Raw genomic sequence first — 21149 nt, 5'->3', positions numbered from 1 at the left:
ACAATTCTCATCCCCCCATTCAGAAATCAAAATCTGTCCATATTGATGTCAATCCCTGTCCCCTTTCCAGATGGTCTTGATGGCCCCCTGCATCTGCAGTCTGCTCTGCCCTGCCTTGAAGTTAAATGAGAAGGTATTGAATCTATCAACTTTCTCATCCAAGGAATCACTAGGGTGTGAAAATATTCAAGCCTAAGCCAGAGTTGCTAAGGGAGCCCATGAATCTGCCTAGGAGAACCTCATAAATAATCGGGGGCTAGGCTGCCTCTCTGGCTTCTTCTGCTTGGGTTTGTGGGATTCCTGTGTTCTAGCCAACATCTCCCACACGCAGATGCCTGCTCACACACGTTCAGCCTTAACCACCCTGCTCAGTGCCCTGGTTTCCCATGGAAGCTCAGCGACGTCTCCTGTCAACAGTGGACATCTGCCCATTATTGGGTTCCCGCCAACACTATTCCCCCGGGGGATTGGGTCCAGCCAGCCCTCCCTTGATTTGGGGACACTAATGACATAAAAGACCTAGCCAGTGCCTAAAATACAATAGTCAGTTACCATTTCATTTCTTTTGTGTAACCTAAGGTCACCTGGGGCCCACTTTCCCCTCAGACCCAAGAGAAATTCCTGTCCACAGCTCACTGCCTCAACTCCTCTGGGAAGGCTTTCATCTTTGCTTCATTACATCCTGAACATCCATCTCGACCTTTACACCAGTTCCTACAAGAAATCCAGCCAAATAAAATAGTTTGTAATTTTACATGGATTTTTATTCAAGTTGGGAGGCTCACAGCCTTCTATCTGCCTCTAGGCGTCCCTTTCAGGCCTTGGACTCCTCCTTGGTGACCTCACCTGTTGAGCACAGCCCCGGGGACATGTGTCTGGCCCTCATACCACAGTGCTCCTGCCAGCAGTTTTGGTTAAAAAAGTTTCTTCTTCCTCATTATATTTGTTTTGCATGCAATTTCTCATATGATTTGGCTCTGTGTCTCGTAACAGTTCCTTCTGTGTAAGTCCCTCCATTTCTCACCTATTCTCTCTCTCCCCAGAAGCATCGCTTTCCGTTCTCATACTTGTTCTAAAATTGGGCTGCCTCTGCCATGCCTTACCCTTCCCTGGGATTTGGTGTACCTTCCCCCAGCTGATCCTGCATTGTTTCCCACCACACCCCTGCTTTGGGAAAACCTAAACAATTGACTGGGACAGCAAAGCTTTTTCCATTTCAACATGTGTGTGCTGAGCCGGAGGCGGTGTTTCCTCTTAAGTCTGCACGCAGGCAAGCAGATTAATCACAAGGGTCTGAAGCAGGCTCTGTTTGTTTTGCATGAACAAACAGCAATTGCTCTTTGTTGAAATTTAATAGTTAAAAATGAACAGTTCTAGTGATAATTACCACCTATTTATATTGGCATTTTACTTTTTAAGTTCCAGAAGAATAGCAGTTGAACTCAAATGAATCATATTTATCAAGCCAAAGGTTAAATACTAGCGCCTTTTAGAATTAGACTGTGAACTTACTAAGAAAATGTCCCAAATTAATAGTCATGTGTCATATACACATCTTTTGTGGAGGGGTAGGTAGTGAAGAGAGAAATAAAATGAACTAACAGTAGATCAAAGAAGTAAACATAACATTTGTTGACTGATATAGGGGGACATACATTGAAGGCATCATTGCTGCTAATAGTCACACAGGCTGACTTTGGTCGATGGACCAATGAAACAGGTTCGTCATAGCAGACACCGTGGTGCAAACCAGGTGCTAGAAACTTCACACCACACGACTAATCCTGCTGATGCAGCACTTACCACACTTTGTTGACAGTGGCATTTTTAATAAGAATATTGTTTGTGATAATTTCATGATTTACAGAACGCTTTACTGGCTTATGAATCATGCTTAATTTTAATCCTGTTTCTAACCACTGCAAAGAGGAAATGGTCCTTTTTCATTGTGACAATCTATTTGCACCTCTCTTGAAAATGTGTCATTCTAGTGCACGGTACACGGACATTTTAATTAAAACTCACCTACGTGGGAGCTTCCTACCTGCTTCTAGGAAATAATTCCAAATAGGAATGTTGGAACAACGACCAAGTTATGAATTGAAAGCAATTACCAATTTGGAATTAGAAATAGAGTACATTTCATATAACGTGTTTGCTTAAAAAGTGCCTTTAGTTATTTTACTTTCAAAATTGAAGATGTTATTTAAATTATGGAATTATACGACTGGAAGAGCTTTATATGAGAGATCAACCTCTCTTCATTTTCCTAGATAAGGTAACAAGAGGTTAATTATGTACCTGAGACCAACAACTGGTAGAAAGGCTGGAACTAATAGAAAAAGCTCCTGATTTCTAGATTCACATTCTTTCTGCAACCTCAGTCTTCCACTAGTAAATAAAATTAATCTGAAGTAGTAAGCTTCATTGTGCTTTAATAGATCAATTTTCTAAATTAAATTAAGATATCAATATTTCAACCAGTCAAACCATTGACTTTGTGTGGATATATTTTCATGTTTATAGTATTTTGCAAATTTAATATTCAGGATGGTCTTTCCATAGACCCAATTTTCAATCCCTACAATTACTCAAGGTCGAAGGAAGGATAAGACATAGACTTTCAATATTTGCATCTTTTATGCCAAATGAGAGCTCAAAAAATTAGTTTCAGTGAGGTTTTAATATTAAAATGTGACTTGTGGAAGCATACATTAATAGGAAATATATATTCATTCTCAGATAAGTAAAATGCTTAATCCATTATTTCTAAGCTGATTTTTTTTGTTGTCTTATAAGATTAGGTTGCTGATTTCATTTTATTAGAAAAGCGCTTAACAATATTCGTTGAACAATACTTCATACAAATAATCTTTCTTGAGAATTTGTAATAAATCGGTGACTTTCTGACAATTAAAAATAGAAATAGCCTTCATATATCACTGTATCAGATAAGCTGCTTCCAGCTACAAGTAACAGAAATTCTAAATTAAACTGACTACATGACAGGGGAATGTATTAGCTCACGAAAACGGCAAGTTTCCTTTGGCGGACCAGCAGCTCAGCTGCACCACCAAGGACTTGGGTTCTTTCCATCTCTTTGCATGGGTGTCCAAAATGCTGGCTTCATCCTCTGTGAAGTAGGTTTTAGTATTATTCCCATTTTACAAATGAGGAAATTTATGGCCTTAAAATGATACCCTCATGGTCCCTTCATGGTCGTAAAATGCCTGCCAGTAGCAATCAGGGTTATAGCATTTACATCCAATGGGAAAGGCAGACACTAGCTTCCAGTTGCTCTCTCTTAAGAGAAAGGAAGAATTTTCACAGAAGTCTCTAGAACATTTCTTGCATCTCATTGAACAGAGCTAAGCCTCATTCATTTTTGTACCAAATGTTGGCAAGGGGGTGGGACAACTTTTAACTCAGTGTGCCTGGACCCTTGAGTCAGGGGCCAGTTCTCCAACAATTCATCCCTGCTACACTATGGGGAGGAAAGAAATTCTGTATTGAGCAGAGAAGGCCCCAACTGCCACCGAAACATCCTACCCTTTTGAATTCCACAACATTACACTCTTCGCTTGCCTTTTAGCTCTCTAGTCTCCACGGCTTGGACTCCTTTTCAAGCAACTCTTCTTCTCCCCTCCTAAATATTGGAGCTATACATGTCACATTCCTAGGTCCCTCTTCTTTTTTCTTTCTCTAAATCTCTCCCTGGGTTATCTTACCCATTCCTGTGGTTTTGGATATCACCCTACTCTGATAATCTCCCACTCAAAACTTTCTCCTGAGCTCCGATTCATATATCCAGCTCTATTCCAAGTGCCACATTTAGGGACTCATGTTTCTTTCATTTTGTGTCTCCTATTTCTCCTAAAACCAGTGGTTCTCAAACTTGAGCTTGCATCAGAATCACATGCGGGACTTGCTAAAATACAAGTTGCTTGGTCTGTCCTCGAGTTTCTGATTCAGTAGGTCTGGGTTAGTCCTAAAGAGTCTGCTTTTCTAACCAGTTACTGAGTGAAGCAGCCACTACTGATCCGGGACAACACTTTGAGAACAAGTGTCCCAGAGTGTTGCCCTGGGAATGTCCAAAGTTGAGTCACTGCCACAAAGAAGGGGTGGAAAGAGAGGAAAAGAGAGGATAAGGAAGGTACATCCACTGCCTGAGGCATTGGCCCTAAAGCATTATTCATCATTCCTACTGACATTCTATTGGCTCCACCTAAGTGAAAGGAAACTGGGAATTATGATGTGATTGGACAGTCATTTCCTGGCTACATTCTAGTGCCATAAAAGAAGAGAAGAATGGGTGTTGGTGGACTGCTAGAAGTCTTCACCTCTCTCCAGTCTTATAATACCAACTAATAAGCAGCCATGCTAGCTTTCTTTTATTTTCTACAGTGTTCACCAAGGGTTTTCACACTTGCTTCCACATTGTTCTGTGCCCAGGTCTTAAATGACAAAGGTGACACCATGGAAAAGCCAATGCCATTGAAAGAAGTTTTTATTACTTATACTTCTCAAGAGAAAAGGGCACACATACCATGCCACGCAGGGCCAAAAGGAAGTGCTGGGTTTTGGTCATGGCAGAAGACAGGAGTGAGAGGAAAGCGTAGATCAGTCTTTATTGAGGTTTCCATGGAAAGGCAAGGCAGGGCATGCAGTCGAGGACTGGTTAGTTTGAATCATCCCAGCTATAGAGGTGGTCTCTAGGTGGCTGGTGGTCTTGTCCTGGGATGATAAGGGCAGGGGAAACATTGGCTTGGAGTGGGAGAACTAGATTAAGTACAGTATTTAGGAGTATAGAGTCAGGCGGGTTGGTTTGCATATGAAAGGAATGCTGCTGGCTAGGTTCTCTGCTATCTCTTAAGAATTGGCTAGCCTTCGGAGGGGTAGTCTTGTCCTGTTTCTGTAAGGCCCTCAAAATGTCAAAACATTGTAAGAGGCGGAAAATAAAAAACGTAATTAATACACACACGCTCCTCTCCGCTCAGCATATGGCTGGTTCATCCTCATTCTTTCGTCTCAGTTGAAGTGTCACCTCCACTGAGGGGTCTTTCCAGAAACACTTTAAGCAGGTATCAGTCTACTTCACAGATCCTTCTTATTTCCTATTTATCGCTCAGCACAATGCATTATTTTATTTCATTTCATTTTTTAATTTAGTATCAGTCTCCCTTGCTAGGTATCAGCTTCATTAGGACAAGAACCATGCCTTTTTATTCATCTCTGTATTACTTATATAAGGAGACCATTTTTATTGGTGACTCAATACCATGTCTCTTCCCTTCTTTCTTACTAGCAGAATCCTAATTTAGTTCAGGTAATGGGAGATCCTTGTTCTCAGGGAAGATGGGACTAGAGGTCTAGGGAATGGCATACGATCCAATTCTAGCCATTGAGATACAATGAGAAATCTGGAAAATCTCCTGTGAGCTGTGTGAGGATGTAATGTCTGGAGTTGCAGCAGCCATACTGCAACCATGAGGGAATGATAAGAGAATTTCAGACACCAATCCTGAGATACTAATTTTTAAATCATTAAGTTGCTATGCCTGCTTTGCAACCACCTGTCAATTGTTAAGGGAGATAATAAAAACACTACATATTTAAGCCACTTTCTGTTGAGGTGGTTAGATGGAGCCAAATGTATTGTGACTTAGCATACTGCTAGACAATATAAGCAGTATGTGCTCAATCAACGCAGGCATTTGTTGTTGTTGAATGAATAAAAGACTGCATAGCTAAGGTAAAATGAGAAAGGTTGAGATAGATATCCAGATATTTTAACTCACATAAAAGACACAATTTTGCTTTTGGGGGTTTAAATTTAGAGGGGAGAGATGTGGATGCAGGGGACATATTACACAGACTGGCTATCTTTATTAGCAACTTAGACAAATATTCTTGTTCATTTAAATAAAAATTTAATGAGGACTTAGTACTTTGAAAAGAATGACATTAAGGATTCATATAGCATACGGTTTGAAAACACAGGCCACATAAATACTTAAATACGGCCACTTAAAACATGGTGACCTTAAGGCAAGTCACTAAATCTCACTTAACTTTCGTTTACTCCTCTTTAAAAAAGGAAATATTAGCACTTTAAAAAGAAATAGTTACACTTTTAAAATGTTAGTGTGATGAGATAATAAAGTGCTCAATCTCCTGCATGTCTAGAAAATAATAAACACCTAAAATACAGCTTTATAATTATTATGAAGCATATTTGAAAGAAACATAACATATAGGTGAAAAATAGATAGCCCCTTTCCATAGCTAAACTCTCAGAGAACACTTCAGTAATATAGAGCAGCATGAGGAATGTGAACGAAGGAAAGGTCTTTCTGCCTTGGGTGGTCAGACAATGCTTCAGTAGAAAAGACATTTGATTGAGACCTTTAAGGAAAGGTTGCATTTTGACCTGCAGAGATGATCAGGGAAGCATGTGTGTCATGGGGACTCGAAGAAGGAGAACTGATAAACATATCACGGGCAGTAAAACATGGGGAAAGGAGAGCAGGCAAGTACAAGGCAGTTAAGACAGCGGCCAATAGGATAGCCAGCACCAATATAGGCATACAGAGGAGGCCCATGGAGATGAGCGCATAGAAGGGCCATATCATGGAGGAGTCTCAGAACCTGAGAAGGCTGGAGAAGGCAATGAGGTGGCATCAAAGAGTTTCGAAGCCAGGTAGGAAAGTGACATGATAAAAGTATGGCAGACACTTAATTGCCTCATCACAGCCATCCTACCTTTGGTTTGCCAAGCTTTAATGGCTGTTGGCCACCGGCTTTGACAATGTAACGCAAGTGTGCAATGAGCTGTGAGGGAAATCCACTGGGTGCTTTCGGAAAATGAATTTTTTAAGAGAAAGATGACTAAGATCTCTCCTTCTGCTTCTGGTTCCCCTTGCTGAACTCATGCTGTGAACTCTGTTGTGTAGGCTTATGGTGCTTAGAGCTTCAGCAGCAATCTTGGATCCATGAGCAAAGATCTCTCTCAAACACCGAGGATGGTTAAGTGGGAAGATTAAAGAAACCTGGGTCTTTAATGATATTGTTGGTCTGTTGAATCAATTCTGGGCCCACCTATTCCCAGATGACCAGGTAAGTAAGCTGTAAGCATATTATGGTTTCAGCCACTAGTGGTCAGGTTTCCCTTTATTTGTGGTCAGGGCATTCTAACTAATGCCGGGAAGGGTATTTGAGGAAGACTTGTAAGGGATCAATGGGAATGGATTGTAATGAAATGAAGGCAGCAGAAAAAAATTACTAAGCACATCTTGTGGGCAATTTTTAAATTAAGAAGCATGTATAGCACTTAAGCAGTGTGCTCGTTTAATTCTCATAAAACCTCTATGAGGTAAACACATCATTATTACCATTTTCAAATGAGGAGACTGAGTTATAGACAGATGACACAATTTGCTCAAGGACACACAGCTAGTTGGTAGCAAACATTTATCCAAGCAGTCTAGCTCCAGAGTCTGTGCTCTTAAACACTGGTATTAATTTACACACAAGCACTATCTTACTTCCATAGAACAATTCTTTTTTTTTTTTTAAGATTTATTTATTTATTTTAGAAAGAGAAAGCATGAGAGGAAGTGTGAGCGGTGAGGGGAGGGAGGGGCAGTGAGAGAGAATCTTCAAGCAGACTCCCTGCTGAGCGAGGAGCCCGACAACATAGGGCTCGATCCCGGGACCCTGAGATCATGAGCTGAGCCGAAATCAAGAGTCAGAAGCTCGACCGACAGAGCCATCCAGGCACCCCCATATAACAATTCTATGAGGAAAATGCCACCAGTACTGCCATTTTACAAATGAGGAAACTGAAACAGAGAGGTTAGGAAATTTAAGGTCACACACGTGGCAAGGGATGAAGCAGAAAGTCCGGTTCAGTTCCACCTGACTCCAGAGTTCTAACCTTGATGCCAAATTCCCAGCGAGAAGACTGTTCCAGACATGGGTATCAGAACAACAGCTTCACGAATGTGAAGGGAGAACCTCATGCCAGACGGATTGGGAAGACAGGTTAGAAAGAGTTAGGGATAGATGGGAAAAGGATAAAAAGTGATTGTGTTTTCAAAGCTGAGTGAAAACACAGGGATACGATTTTTAAAAAAGGAAGTCTAGAAAATAAATATGTTAAATTTAGAGGCAAAGCGAACACTTTAAAATCATTGTCAGCATCTCCAGCGAGTTAGGATCAACTCCAAAAACAGACATGAAGATGAACTGTTACTTCTTAAGCAGCAATTTCTTTTTTTTTTTTTATATATATTTTTTTAAGATTTTATTTATTTATTCCACAGAGATAGAGACAGCCAGAGAGAGAGGGAACACAAGCAGGGGNTTTTTTTTTTTTATTTTTTTTTAAGATTTTATTTATTTATTCCACAGAGATAGAGACAGCCAGAGAGAGAGGGAACACAAGCAGGGGGAATGGGAGAGGAAGAAGCAGGCTCATAGCAGAAGAGCCTGATGTGGCTCGATCCCAGAACGCCGGGATCACGCCCTGAGCCGAAGGCAGACGCTTAACCGCTGTGCCACCCAGGTGCCCCTTAAGCAGCAATTTCTACGTGCCTCTAAAAATGTGGTCCAGGAGAATGGGTCGGTACTTTTCCTACTTAATCATCTTACAAATTCAGAGACTTGAGTCAGTCCTCCAAACAAAGCTCCCTGATAACCCACCTCCCCCCGAGGTAGGATGGGATCCTCTGTTCCCCCAGGTCAGGCCTCTGCCACTGCCGCATATAGTCACCCTTGGCGAAGGACACAAGGCACCATTTGTTTTCAGAACACTACACATCACACTGCTATGGAAGGAGTTCGTGATATGAACTATCCTCACAGAGTCTCTGTGGGCTATTTCCAGGGCTTCCTTCCCCAGGGCCCAGCTGCACAGTGGCTCCAACCCTTAATCACTTTGGGAGGAAAGATCCTCTTGTAGAACCCTACTTCTATCCCTTGGCCAACGCAGATTTTCCTAGTTTCTGTAGTCCCTGTAGACATTTAGCTCTAGGTCAAGGCTTGGTCTTGGGTTAAAAAATGACTTTTCTCATCTCCACCTGAAGCTCAGTTTGGTGGCCTCCATAGATTCAACTTAATTCATTCAATAAATAAATAAAATTGCACTTTAGCTAAGTACCAGGCACCACACTAGAAGCTTAAGGCCTAAAAAAGTGGTGCTTCTCAGTCTGTAATGTGCAGAGGAAACACCTGGGCACCTTGTTAAAAATGCAGATGTGATGCGGTAGGTCTGGGATGGGGCTGGAAATGCTGTATTTTTAAAAGGCTCCCAGGTGAGATCCATTTTGATAACGATAAAGGAAGAGGGGAATATAAATAATTAAGTTCAAGCAATAAAGATTTATAGATACAACAATACATATGTGAGAAACAGAAAGAACGGGGCTTCCCAAATTCCTCTGGTGTGTGCTGCTTCCTCAGGTACCTCCCTCAGACCACTCTCGGTTCATGTCAGTGTTTCTGACTCTATCTAAACCTCTGCCATCAACTCCTACTCTAAACGCTTGCTGAACACCCACTCACAACAAATAGTATCTTCACGTCTTCAAAAGCACCCCTGCATTTCCCCAATACTCTTCCATTGTTCCACTTAAACCTTGACCTAATTCCCTCCTTTTGGCTTCTAACTCTTCATCCTTGGTCATCAGTCACTCCTTAGGAAAGTCCATTTTCCAGGCATACAATGCCACGTTCTGTGATCTGGTCCTATGAACATTAGTAGTGCATAAACATTTATATGCTATAAGCTTACCTTATTTGTTGATTCTTTATATGTTATAACAATAATAGCTAACACTTTCAGAGAGCTTAAAGGATGCCAAGCGCTGTGATACTCATAAACATCTATGAGATAGGAACTAATATCACCTCATTTTGCCTATTGAACATAATTGAGGCAAAGAGGTTGAGGTCACGTTGTCATTAACTGGTGGAGCCAAAAGTTCAATGTTGCATCAGCGGGTGGGTCTTCAGAGAATGGTGCCACTTTAAAGAAAACTATTTACCATACAATCTCTTCACTGTTGTGATAAGGTTGGGAATGTGCGTTAACCATTCCTCAGCGTGGGAAATCTCCATCCTATGGAAGCAACTGGACATAGTCTCTGCCTGTGAGTGGATGGGTATTGGGGAGATTTTGTATCTAATCAACGGGCTTTAAACCTGGTTAAGTGGTTGTGCCATGGTAACTTACGGCCCTAGATGAGTCTCTTAAACTCTTAATTTGCTTCTACCTTATATAGATGAGAGGTTCACCTTTATTTGATACTTTAGGTTCTGATCAAGCCTTTCAGCCAAGTGTCTCAAAATGCAAATACAAATTTTGGTTTTATAAAATCATCTGGGTTTAGCAGGAAATCTGATCCCACTAGAGAATTGTATCATGTTGGGTTCTTTAAAGGCTGTCACTATAATTGAATTGCCTTTTGCCAAAAGGATTATTTTGAACTCATGGAAAAGTCCTTTATAAAAAAATGACAATGAAAGCCCAAAGGACATTCAATATGAAACCAAATTATTATAGCATTAAAGGATCTCAGTTAAATCCATGAAGGCAAGAAAATTCAAAGCAAGGTTTTAGGAATAAAATTCCTTCAGTTTCACGCCTCACTGCGTGTGCATGACCACTTCCTTAACATGTAGGAGGGAGTAGAGGCAGTGAAATTACTTAGCGGGCAACTTCCGTGGACCTTTAGATCAGTTAAGGAACTCAAAATATTGGTAATAGGAGCAGGATCGTAAAGAAATTACCCAATTTTTTTCTTTTTTCTTTTTTTTTTTCCAAAAAGAGCCCTTCCGTTGTTAACTATTGTCTCATCTTTTCCTTGTCCTTGGTATTTTCTTCAGCGTACTTCCCAGAAGCTATCTTTTGGCCATCAAAATGATACCACAAAAATGTGATTCTCTTTCAACTGCTATTACCATCCCTTCACCTAATCACCTAATCATCTCCTGCCCCGACCATTACTGTCTCCCAGATTCTATCTCCTCATGTTCATTTTCTTTCTTTCTTTTGGCTGATCTTAACAAGAACAATCTTTGCTCTTTTCACATGGCCCCCAGTTAAACCTCAAATACAATCCATTTTCCACCTTGGCACGTTCACCAGATCTCTGTAGCATCCTGGTGACCAGGTATGACTGTTTCAACATGCACGCATGTGGGGTGTTCTCATATAAGCAGGCAAGGGGAGAGCTCCCGAATCAGTGGGCAAGTAGTAGCTTTTGTCTCTTGTACCGGGTCGTTCAAAGAGCCTTGAACATAGCTACAGTGTGCTTCATATTGAGCCTACAAACAAATGTTTCCTGGCTCTTCCTACAGCAAATTAAAATAAATATTCTGGAGTCACTTTCATTCATACAGGATAACTCTTTTCTATAAGTGACGATAACCTCTGACAACTCCCTGGATTCTTTTTCTATGACAACTAAAGGGTGTCCCTGCCTTGTATCGGCTCCAGTGAGTGCATAGTGCAGTATTTCTCCAGGGTTGGGAACAATTCCTTCTCCTCTCAATTGTATGTAGCACATCTTTAGTTCAATCACATGTATAGCTTTGGAATTCAGAGAATCAGGCATAATTTATTCCTCTCATTCTTTTTCCCTTTGGAATCAAAATGTTCTGAAATTTGGTAATTCCTCTTCCATGGTTTCAATTCACTATGTTAACCTTTCCTTTCTGGCTATTATCCATGCTACAGCAAAATCTGCGAGGATGACGAACCCACCTAGATTCTATTTTTTTAACATTAAATCTAGCTAAGTTAAGAGAAACATGCTGATTGATCTTTATTATACACAACTCTCTCAGTATCCCTTTCCCCACCTATGTCAATTTATTCAAATGATTTAATACAGTGCAATCCTGCATCTTTTTCACAAGATGGCACTATAACTTTCTGTATTTATTATCAAGCAGGGAAATACAAAAGAATTCTAAAATTCATAGTTTAAATTACATAAATTGTAGCCGAATATTAAAAGGACTATAAGAGCACAAAACTATATGGTGATCTAATTTTCTTTAAGGTATTTTAACTCCCTTAAAAAAAAGTAATCAGTGAAAATCAGAATGAACTCAAGGAAATTTGTGTTTTTATTTCTCCGTTTTTAATATCTATTAAATCAGTAAAGCCTTTTTCTTTTCTTTAGAATAACATGATATGGTATTTCCACTGGTACAAAGATGCTAGGCCCCTATTTAGCTTCTGCTTTCTCGGTTTTTCTAATAATGTAGTAAATTCTTACCTGGAGATCAACCATTCCATTGTTATTAATATATAAGAATATCAGATTTTGTTTTTCCAGAAATTTGGTCTAGGGGAATCATAGAACTATGAGTTCAAATTGGGATTTTATTGCCATCTATGAGTGCGACCCTTTTCAAAATAAGATCTAGATAATGGCAGCAATAGGGGAAACAAAAGAAAAAGTAAAGCGAATACATAATTCTTTAAATTCTTCCATGCAAAGGCCCTGAAATATGCATTTCATGTAACTCTATGGAATCATAATAGTTAATATTTATTGATCTTTTACCCTATAGTATACACTATGCTAGATTCTTTACATGCATGAACTCACTTAATTCTTAAAACCCTGTGAGGTGGTTACTATAATTATCCATATTTTACTTGGGAGGAACTGACAGTTAGTAAGATCATTCATTCATTCATTTCTTCCTTCCACAAGTGATTATTGAGCACCTACTATGTGAATTAAACATTTGAATGGGGAATTTAAACCCAGAATCTGCTGAGACCCAAATCCAAGATTCATTCACTTAATTACAGAGCTATAAAGAATCAGTTTCTCAGATAAACCTAACAGGCAATTAAGTTTTGAGAAGAGAAAAAAATTCCACTATGAGTAAGCAATTTGACACACCACCAGCAACAGCATTAGTTTTTTGCTCTATGTGTTTTCCATAATGTTGATTTAAAGCTTCTTTACAGGGTTCAACTTGGCCAGAATATGATATGAACCGTAATTATATAACAATTCAACAACCATTTCTTGAACACCTCATCTGTACCAGAATAAAAAACACTTTTGCGCTAAACATGGGCCTGGCCTAATTTTGCCCTTCTGCTTAGCCTACCATCTAGCCTACCAATGAAGATGGTAGGCTAAGCAGAAGGGCAAAATTCCTCTATCACTCTAACAACACAAAACTACATAGAAATATTGATAAAACATTTTAATTGTTTTAATGGTATGTAGCCAAGTTCAACACTAGAAAAAAAATATCCAGGTTACATAAATGAAGCAGGGATTCAAAGGCTCAGAGTAAGAAGGAGTTAAAGCTGCATAGCCCATGAGCCACCAGATACCATAATTGGGACTTTAATACTTTGTAGAGATAAGATGTAAGGTGCAGATCCTATAGATAGCAAGAACTCCATCTTCCACCTAAAGAAAAAAAGACTAGAAAGAATTGTTAGACCCCAGAGGTAGCCATCTGCCTGGAGATGAGGAGGAAATAATCCATATGGAAGACTCTAATCTTTGCTCAGGTTAAAGGATCTAAATTCACTCCACCTGCATTAGTTTGGAACCTCAGTAGAGGTGATGCAAAATCAGCCCTGAGAGGTCCTCCTGGGCCCATGAGAAACTGCTAAGAAAGATAACTCTTATGGAAGATTAACTCAAGCACAGTAATTACATGACAAAGCTTAGTGGCTAACAAGAGAACCCCCAGTCCTAACAAAGGGGAGATTTCACAGCTACAATAACAAAGCAATTTGAAGGGGACTTGAATATAAACATGTTTTAAATGTTTAAAGAGACAATATATGTATTTTTAAATGAACAGATCCCTAAAGTTAAAAGAAATTAGACCATTAAAAAAAATTGTAGAAAGGACACAACAGAGTCACTTCTAAAAACTCAACTGACTTCATAAATAATGGTTTAGTTACAGTATAAGAAAAAATTAGCAAAATGAAAGATAAATCTCTGGAGATAAACCAGAACACAGAGAAATAAAAAGATGGAAACCATGAAAGAAGAGTTAAGAGAAGTAGAAGATAGAATGAAAAGATCTGGGTATGAAGAGAAGATGGCAAAGAGATTTCCAGAAGTGAATCAGGACATGAGACCTCACACTGAAGAAACAAACATTGTTCTGAGCAAGATAAATGAAAACAAATTCATTCTTAGACATATAATACAATTGCAAGATAGAGTGATCAAACTTAAGAGTAATGAGAAAATCTTAGGAGAAACCAGAGAAGAGACAGTTTAACTTCTAAAATGTATAATCAACACGGACATTGACTTTCCATCAGCAAAAGAAGATTTTTGTTTGTTTTATGTAGGCTCCACACCCAACATAGGGCTCAAACTCATGACTCTGAGAGTCACAGGCTTTACTGACTGAGCCAGCCAGATGCCCCTAGAGAAGGTGTACTAAAAAAAAAAAAAGAAGTGCCAAGACAAAAGGGGTGTTGAGTGTATTAAATTTTATTGTAAACTGAGGGCAAATTAAAGACACTTCTAGCTTTATTTATGACATCTGAAAGAAGTATGAGTTGGTCAACATGTTCCTCTTGTACAAACATGGCTTCCTCTTTAACGGAAAAGTTGCCCAAAGTGGAGGTGGGAACTGACAAGTACAAGAAAGCCCACTTCTGGTTAAGGAAATGCGTAACAGGTCAAATGGTAGGAAGTATTTCCTCTTTTATTGTTTGTCCTGCTAAAAAAGGTTGTGAGCTGTCTTCCTAAGAAACCTCCTGTTAAGTGAGTGAACAAAAGATTAAAAAACAAAACAAAACTTCCATTTCAGTGAAACAAAGGGGGTTAGAAAGCCATAGGTTTTTAGACTTCAAATGTCAACAATAAAGGTTTTCCTTTATGAGTTTTCTTATAGCTTTTTTGTGTGTATTGTTTTTTTCTCCACTTCCATTTCTATCTTTGGGTCAGGAGTAGATCAGGGAAGTACGACTTTAGGCATTTTAAATTCTGGGCAAACTAACTCCTCCTTGTGTGGGTCTGTTCTACACATTGCAGGGCATTCAGAATCTCTGGCCTCCACCCTCTCATGGCTAATAAATCTCCTACCCATGCCAGTTACTTTGGCAACTAAAAATTCTCACATATGTTCTGAGGACTAGCTCCACTGCACTGCAAGCCTAATTGCTTTTCTTTTTCTAGTCATCACCAGAGCTACCATCATCTCAGTACCTACCTCAAGACATGCTCTCCAAAATTGCTAGAACTCATACAGGAATTCAGTAAAGTGGCAGGATATAAAATCAATGCACAGAAATCAGTTGTATTTCTATACACTAACAATGAGACAGAAGAAAGAGAAATTAAGGAGTTGATCCCATTTACAATTGCACCCAAAACCATAAGATACCTAGGAATAAACCTAACCAAAGAGGCAAAGGATCTGTACTCAGAAAACTATAGAACACTCATGAAAGAGATTGAGGAAGACACAAAGAAATGGAAAACATTCCACACTCATGAATTGGAAGAATAAATGTTGTTAAAATGTGTATGCTACCCAGAGCAATCTACACATTCAATGCAATCCCTATCAAAATATCATCAACTTTAGATCAACATAGAACAAATAATCCTAAAATTTGTATGGAACCAGAAAAGACCCCAAATTGCCAAAGGAATATTGAAAAAGAAAACGAAAACTGGTGGCATCACAATTCCAGACTTCAAGGTCTATTTCAAAGCTGTAACCCTCAAGACAGTATGGTACTGGCAAAAAAACAGACACATAGATCAATGGAACAGAACAGAGAACCCAGAAATGGACTCTCAACTCTATGGTCAACTAATCTTCGACAAATCAGGAAAGAATATCCAATGGAAAAGAGACAGTCTCTTCAACAAATGGTGTTGGGAAAATTGGACAGCCATATGCAGAAGAATGAAACTGGACTATTCCCTTATGCCATTCACAAAAATTGATTCAAAATGGATAAAAGACCTAAATGTGAGACAAGAATCCATCAAAACCCTTGAGAAGAACACAGGCAGCAACCTCTTCAACTTCGGCCACAGCAACTTCCTGCTAGACACATCTCCAAAGGCAAGGAAGGGAAACAAAGGCAAAAATGAACTATAGTGACTTCATAAGATTAAAAGCTTTTGCACAGCAAAGGAAACAGTTGACAAAACCAAAAGACAACTGACAGAATGGGAGAAGATATTTGCAAATGACATATCAGATTAAAGGGCTAGTATCCAAGATCTATAAAGAATTTATCAGACTCAACACCCAAAGAACAAATAATCCAATCAGGAAATGGCCAGAAGACATGAACAGACATTTCTGCAAAGAAGACATCCAAATGGCCAACAGACACATAAAAAAGTGCTCAACATCACTTGGCATCAGGGCAATACAAATCAAAACCACAATGAGATACCACCTCACGCCAGTCAGAATGGCTAAAATTAACAACACAGGAAGCAACAGATGTTGGTGAGGATGCGGAGAAAGGGGAACTCTCCTACACTGTTGGTGGGAATGCAAGCTGGTGCAGCCACTCTGGAAAACAGTATGAAGTTTCCTCAAGACGTTGAAAATAGAGCTACCCTATAACCCAGCAATTGCAGTTCCAGGGATTGACCCCAAAGATACAAATGTAGTGATCCAAAGGGGCACGCGCACCCCAGTGCTTATAGCAGCAATGTCCACAATAGCCAAACTATGGAAAGAGCCCAAATGTCCATTGACAGATGAATGGATAAAGATGTGAGATATATATATATAATGGAATATTACACAGCCATCAAAAATGAAATCTTGCCATTTTCAATGATGTGGATGGAACTAGAGGGTATTATGCTAAGTGAAATAAGTCAGTCAGAGAAAGACGATTATCAGATGATCTCACTGATACATGGAATTTAAGAAACAAGGCAGAGGATCATAGGGGAAGAGAGGGAAAAAATGAAATAGGACAAAACCAGAGTCGGAGACAAACCATAAGAGACTCTTAATCTTAGGAAATAAACTGGGGGTTGCTGGAACGGAAGGGTGTGGGTGGATGGGGTAACTGGGTGATAGACATTGGGGAGGGTATATGTTGTAGTGAGCACTGGATATTATATAAAACTGATAAATCACAGACCTGTACCCCTGAAACCAATAATACATTATATGTTAATTAACTGTATTTAAATAAAAATAATAAATAAATAAATAAAATAAAGACATGCTCTTATCACCTTCAACCCGCATTGTCTTATCACCTAGCCATTTAAACAAAGATGATTGCAACTAGCATAGCAATTTTGTTCCAACTAATGCTTATTCCCAATCTCAATCCAATAAAGTAGAATGTTCTCTAATTAATCAATCATATTGAAGTCACGTTACGAAAACTAATGTTAAAGCAGAGAGGCTTGCCCCCTGTCACTCGTGCACTCTTTCTGTTCCCCTGTCCATTGACAAATCCTTTGGCTTGTTCTTAATTCTGAGCCCAGAGTACAAAGTCTCTCAACCTCTTACCCATATACACTGCACCGAGAAATTCAACTACAGGTTCACATTGTGTAGTACATATCAGGCCAGAAGTCTGGGAAAATTAATATTCAAGCCCATTTGAAAGTCAGTGAGAGAATTTGGGAACAGTCATCTTACTCCTTTCCTGGAGGCAGAACATTTTTCAAAAGCATAAGTAAATAACAGGCAGAAAGGAGTAAAATGTTGTCTGCTGACCTCCTCATCCCAGACATAGCTAACTGAGCCAGGCAAGAAAGAAACCAGCGAGAACCTTAGAAACGATGGGTTCTCTTGGTTTCTTTTCTGAATGTGGTAAAGACCTTCAAATAGGAAACCACTCTACTTTTTTTAAACAAAGTGTGTTCTCATGGAGAATCTATCCCATTGGAGAACAGAGTGAGAAAAATGTAATCAGTAAAATCAGTAACAAAGTGATTAGGCAAGAGGTTGGCTTCGTGGTCAGGGCTTTTTGAGGCCCCTTGAGATTGTGTAGTCTTGGCATTGGAGGCAGACAGCATAGAGGGACCCTCTGTCAATGCAAGGAGAGGAAATGCAGCAAGGTGTCAGACTAAGCCTGAGGCTTAGGAAGAATCTTACAAGCAAGTGACAATGGACAAAGCAGCCACCCAGAAAGCAGGCCCTTAGTCCTGGGCTATGAAGGTAAGATAAACATCCAGAGAAAAATGTGCAGGACAGCAAAACTGCCCAAGAAAAAAGAAAGAGGGTAGAAAAAAAATCATGCCTACATCCAGGACATTTATACCCAGGCCATTGAGGATTGAGGAGGGATCAATGAAGCATTCTTTCATCTGTCCATTTATGCACTCAAGTTTTTATGGCATTATTATTACGTACTCGGTGCTGGGCAAGGTGCTGCACAAAGATGACAAGATAAAATCTCTGTCCTTCAGGGTTTGGTGAGGAAGACTGACAAATAAGCCAGCAGAATCAAAAGAATGGATCAAGTGCTACAGCAGAATATAGGAGGCTGCAGAACCTTCGAGGAGAGAATGACTTTTTCCTAGGATGATCGAGAAGGCTGGAAAATACTTCCCAGACTTTGTCTTTAAGGGGTGAACAGTAAAGCTAACACAGTGGTGCCTGGGTGGCTCAGAAAGTTAAGCATCTGACTTGATTTCAGTTCAGGTCATGATCTCAGGGTCATGAGATCGAGCCCTGTGTGGGGTTCTAGGCTGGGTGTGGAGCCTGCTTGCGATTCTCTCCCCCCACCCCCAGTGTGTGTCCTCTCTCTCTCTCTCTCTCAAGAAAAAGAAAGAAAGAAAGGGAGGGAGGGAGGGTAGGGAGAAAAGGTAAGACATAGAAGTATAGGACAGGATGCTGTGGTGTAGGAGCTGCAGTTGGCCCCTAATGGTCAAAACCTAGGTTGCCTGTGGGATAGGGTGGGGGTGGGGGTGAGGCTAAAGAGGTGGGCAAAGGCCTGTTTATGAAAGACTTATGCCATGATAAAGAGGCTTGACTTCATGTTGTAAGAAAACCAGACAAAGTAATGGATTCCAAACACAGAAAATATAACCAACACTTATTAATGAACTATCCAATAGCCATTTTTAAGTTCCTTCTTTCCCATTCCTCTTTCTAGAAGATGAAAACAATAATATATCCATCTTGCTGGTCTCCCTTGTAGCTTACTTAGCCATGAGACCCAGTTCTGGTCAATGTGACATGAGAGGAAGTGTTCTTGGTAGGCTTCTAGGGAAGATTTTTCCTCCCTGATAAAAGCAGACAGGCAGGAGAGAGAAATTCTCTCGCCACGCTGGCCATACCCTTGCTTCTTGTCTTTTAATTCTGAGGCCTGAGGACATGATGTCTGGTGCCCCTGAGAATACAGAACCGTCAACCAAATGCCCTAAAAATTGGAGCTGCTGATCTGATCCCCAAACCACAGGCATGCAGGCTTTTGTTACATAAACGATATTCTTTATGGCTTCAGCCACTGTCAGCTGGAGTTTTCTGTAATATGCAGCCCAAAGCACTCCTAATTGCTACAGAGAGTGAGTTATTAAGAATTCCTAAAATGTGGAATTTATTAACTAAATTACACTGGTTCTAGAATTTACCAAGGACTCTAAGTCGGTATTCTACCACCTGTTCACCAACTTTGCCAAGTGTTTACTACTTATGTTTTGCAGACACTTGAAATTCCTCCTACTTTCTGAAAGTATCCTTTATCATCAGTATATCAATGATGTTATATTGGATTGGTCACAGTTCTTATTCACCATGATTCTTACTCCTTAATTATACAAGACTATTAGCTTTATCATTATCAATTTAGTTTTGCATTCTTTGGTTATGCTTACTGTGTAGGCTTATTTTTACTTGATCTTTTATTTTCCACATACTTGATTTTAGTTCATGTGTGCACTGTGGTTCAAATAGAACTCAACCATGTTGCTCTTGATAAAGCAGTATCTCTCACCAAAAACTTATTTGTACAAGGTGATTTTTAATATGGATTTGTGATTTTTAATACATATGATTACATAGGCTTAAATACAAAATCATATTTTTATCCTTTTCCTAAAGTATATAGAATTCATATGTGTTATAAGATACAAGAGTTTCCTAGTTTCCTCTTTTCCCCATTCGTAGCATTCTCTACTCTATATGGTAGCCAGTTTGGCCTTACATTTCTCTAGAATGCTTCTCTTATGAATGCTCCCACTGGGACCACCCAACAGTACTGCCAATCACGCCTTGGAACCCTGACCCACAGTCCACTTCCCTGAGGCCACCATTTTTCTTTGGTCTCTTCAGACAAGTACATCATACTGTGCAGGTATCTGCAAATTTCTCTACTAGAGTGCTAGCAGGGAAAGTATAATTCTTTAGCTACATAAAATTTTTTATTTTGGTATCAAAAGGAAGGGCACCAGGGACATCTACCTTTGCAAAGAGGTCAGTCTTCCTTCATAGCCTGCCTCTCCTGCTTACAGGAAAAGTCATGCCCTCTTCTTTAGTTCTCTCCACCGGCAGCTACGCTCTCTTCTCCTGGGAATACATCTTTGCACAGTAAAAGACCCCATTTCCTGGTTCCTTCCCTTTTCCCATTACACAATACCCCAAATATATACTAACGTCATGATTAGGGTTTGATTCCATTTCCATGTGTGAAAGTAAATGTAGATTTTCTATTCTGAGGACCTGTTCTACTTTCTTGATGGTGTCTTCACTTGTAACATGCAGATAATAATAGCAGCCGCTCTCAGAGAGTGGCTTGGAGGCCTAGGTGATAGCTCACAGCTTGTAACCGGACTGACCCATAGAAATCACTGCAGAGGAGTTGGTATTGGAAAATAATGTGGGAGTTCCTTTGACTAGTGTATCTAATTAAGACGTGTATATCTCCTAATGACAAATATTAATTTCTTTCTGAAATAGAACCATCCAGTCCTGCCCCAGGGCTATTAGTTTGTTTAAACGAATGAATAAATAAGTACTAAGATTCAAATAGTACTATTCCAGAAAATACCAATGCAGGGGAGAAAACTGAGACTGGGAAAGGGTGCTGAATTATGTTAAAAACAACCAAAAAGAAAATAATGAAATTCAAGGTGAAACACAGAATGAGGAATATAGTAAGGAAACATACTACAGAAACACAAAGAGAA

This window comes from Ailuropoda melanoleuca, chromosome 7, assembly GCF_002007445.2.
Source record: "Ailuropoda melanoleuca isolate Jingjing chromosome 7, ASM200744v2, whole genome shotgun sequence".
Classification (NCBI taxonomy): Eukaryota; Metazoa; Chordata; class Mammalia; order Carnivora; family Ursidae; genus Ailuropoda; species Ailuropoda melanoleuca.
Note: the sequence above shows the minus strand (reverse complement) of the source record.